Genomic DNA, 3,779 nt, shown 5'->3' with positions numbered 1-3,779 from the left:
AGGGCAGAGGGAGTGAGAAACCTGCAGTCCAGCCCTGCTCGGCCCCTGTCCGCCCCTCCCTGAGCTTGCTGTTCTCCAACAGAGCTAATCAACACCCAGGCAGAATTAGTCTGAGTATTAGAGAGGCTGGTGGAGGGCTCAGCGGAGTGGAGACAAGTGTCTGCAGTGGGGTGCCCAGTGGCTTGCCCCCCACAAACCTTCCGGGGCACTCACTGCAGAGTTTCCTGTTGCAGGTGCTCCCCAGGCAACAACCCAAAGCTCATCACAGCCCATTTTACAGATGGGCACACCGAGGCGGGGGGGAAAGAGGCCTGCCTGGGTCACAGCTGGGAAGAAAACAGCATCCTGGCCCTGGGGTGGGGTGGCCGGGAGGGTAGGTGCCAAGGCTGCTCCCCTGGCAGTGCGGGCCCCCCGCCCGAGTGTGGGAACCATCATCTGGGACCTGGAGAAGACACAGCAATACCCCCGGGGCGCCCACGGCCAATTAGTGAAGGAGGAGGAGGCTGTTGTAAGGGCCTGGATTTTGAAATTTGACCGTGACAACCGCCACCTGGTGAACTTGTTCACCTACAGGATAGAATCCACCTTCTCCAGGACCTCCCTCCGTCCAGGTAACCCCGCAGCCCATCTGCACCTGGCGGGGTCCTGGCCTACTTCTCAATCGCAAAGCCTCCCTCATATGTGAAATGGGGCACTGAGTCTCCCCTTCTGGGGGTGTAATGGGTTGAATTGTGCCCCCCAAATTCCCATGTTGGAGCCCTTACCCCCAGGACCTCAGAACGCAGCCTGATTTGGAGAGGGGCCTTCACAGAGGTGACCCAGTGGGAGGGTGGTCATGTGGGTGGGCCCTGAGCCAGTCCGCCTGGCGTCCTTATGAGCAGGGGAAGCGTGGACGCAGGTCCACAGGGAGAGCGCCGTGCAAACATGCAGACATCTCCAGGCCGGGAGCAGATTCTCCCGCCCGGCCTCAGACGGAGTCCACCTTGGACTTCTGGCCTCCAGAGCCTGAGACCTTAAGTGTCCGAGTTTCAGCCGCCCCGTCTGTGGTGTCCATCACGGCAGCCAGAGCTGACTAACCCAAGGAGGTTGTTAGGATCATTTAGATGAATGTATATGAAATGCTGAACGAAACGCCTGGCAGATGTGTGTTTCCAATAAGCGTGGGTGATTACATTAATATTAAAAAGCCCATCACACCCTCTACAAAACAAAAAAACAGCTGCCAAGACCTGGTATTTGGCAGCTGGGAAAAACAGGGCTAATGTTTGCCTCTGAGCCCTTAGAGGAGAGGGAGCACTGTGCAGCCCGATGGCTGGGGACACAGGCAATGGCTGAGGGCCTAGGTGACTGACTTAGCCCCTCTGTGCCTCAGTGTCCCCATCGGCCAATAGCACCTTCCCAGGGGGCTGTGAGGATTACCTACGGCAGGGCCAGCAAACTCTGGAAAGGGCCGGGGAGTAAATATTTTCTTGGAGCATCATACTTGTCTGTTGAATACTTGAAGGCACCCCTAGACGGTTGGTGAGGGAATGGGCGTGGCTGTATGCCAACAAAACTTTATTCACGGACGCTGAACGCTGAATTGCGTATAATTGTCATGTGTCAATGATCTTTAGATCTTTTTTCACCCACTTAAAAGTGTATAACCCATTTTAAGGCCTCATGTAAACAGGTGGCTGGCCAGCTTTGGCCCACGGGCCCTGCCCTAAGTGAAGGGGACCCCTGGCAGCTGGAGGATACCAGGCAGGGTCTGCTCCATTCCCACTGAACTCTGCACAAAACTCAGATTCCAGAAACATTTCTGAAATTCACTGGCTCCGTTTGGTACAGTGGCTGCCTCAGTGACTTTCCCGCACTTTTATGCCTCCAGCTAAAGGTTCCTGAGCACCTACTTTGTGCCCAGCCCCACGTGAGCGCCTTAGCACATCGTATGCCTCTCAAGCCGCACCGCAGCCCCGTGAAGCAGGTCCCATTCATATAGCTCCCAATTTGCAGATGAGCAAACTGAAGCTCAGAGGTAAGTTGCTTAGCACAACCCCGGCTTGGTCCTGGTATCACCATACCCCCCTCTGTGAACCCAAGCCAACAGGGGTGCTGGCAAGGGCTGTGGAGTGAATGGAGCAGGTGGTCAAAGGAGCAGCAGGAACAGGTGACACTCCAGACACAGGGGAAAGCAGGGGTGGGGGAAGGGCATTCCCAGCAGAGGGAATGGCTTATGCAAGTGCCGGGAAGTGGGAAGAGACGGGCACAGTCGGGGCAGATGGAAGGTGGGGTTAGTGGCGAGAAATGACACTGAGTCATAAGAAAATGCCACTCTGGGCGTGAAAGCCTTTCTCTTGGGGCAGTGGGAGCTTGAAGCTAGGGAGCGACAGACCTGATTTAGATTTGAAAAGCTCCCTCTGAGGACGTGTGGACAGTGCTTTCCAGCAGAAATCAAATACCAGCCATGTTAAGAAACCTCACATCTCCTAGTAGTCATGTCATAAAAAGGAAAAAGAAATTGGTGCAATTTATTTTAATAATATAGTTCATTTCACCTAATAGATCCAAAATATTATCTCAACATGTCATGAATAAAAACATATTGAGATAGTTTACGTTATTTTTCTCATACTAGGTCTTTGAAATCAGGTGTGCATTCCCCACTTAACAGCACATCTCCATGACCTCCATTCGGACTGGCTGCGCTTAGATGCTCAGGAGCCTCAGGAGGCTCGTGGCCGCCGTATTGGACGGCACAGGTGTGGGGCAGGGAGGCTGGTGGGAGGCCGCTGTCCAGGGTAGCGTTGTGGCAGGTCCAGGCAGGACACACAGGACAGACTTGGAAGGACCAGCCTCAGATTGCACAGAAAGCAGCACCAACACCGGGTCTGGGCTTTGTCGGGTGTCCAGCGGGCAGGTCGCAGAGCAGCACAATCGCCTGAGTCAGTGTCAGCCCAAACAGCTGGTGTCCCGAGCCCACAGGGTCAGCCTCCTGGCCCCTGGCCACCCCCCATTCCAGACTAATGTGAGGCTTCCTGTCCCAGCTGGAGGGTGACCCGAGGCCTGACCCTGGTGGCCCTGGCGGATGAGCCGGGAAGGAAGGCCTCCTCTTGATTCACTCCACAGCAGGCGTCAGGCAGGGGCTTCCCCGGGGACTCCCTCGGGAAGCACTTCACACGCTGGTGGGCGCTCAGCCAGGGCAGCCCCCAGCGGCTGCAGGAGGTGAGGGCCTGGGGGCAGGGCGGGCTGGTACCCAGCACTTGGGGCGCCTGAGGGGGCTCCCCACAGAACTTGGATCTAGGGGTGGCCAGGGTTGCCCCCCCAGATAGCCAGAGCTCTTAGGGGGTATGAAGCAGGCTAGCAGGCCAGCTGCCTCTGCAGCCCCTGCCCCGGGACTTGGGGCAGCACGCAATGAGGTCAGGAGCACATCTAGCTGTGTGGCCTGGATGAGGCGTGTCACCTCCTCAAGCCTCCAGTTGCTCCTCTGTGAAATGCGGCCATTGGGATGCCTCCCTCATCTGCCAGGGTGAGAATTCAGTGAGCTCGTGTGTGCACGTGAATCCCCACCGAGAGCAATCTGTGGCCACGTCATGCAAATTTTGGGCCTGGCTCCTCATTTCTGGGGTGTGACCTCCCATTACCTGAGCTGAACTCTCTCCCAGAGTATGAACTACCTGCTCTGGGAGTTACCTTACTGATGCTCTTTGTTCATCGTCCTTCAGAGTAAGTACTTGGTATCCTCCAACGAGCCCGCAACGCCCAGCCTCGGGGTGTCCTTCCTCCCCCTCTCGCAGATA

The sequence above is a fragment of the Hipposideros armiger genome, unplaced genomic scaffold (genome assembly GCF_001890085.2).
Source record: "Hipposideros armiger isolate ML-2016 unplaced genomic scaffold, ASM189008v1 scaffold_280, whole genome shotgun sequence".
In the NCBI taxonomy this organism is placed as follows: domain Eukaryota; kingdom Metazoa; phylum Chordata; class Mammalia; order Chiroptera; family Hipposideridae; genus Hipposideros; species Hipposideros armiger.
Note: the sequence above shows the minus strand (reverse complement) of the source record.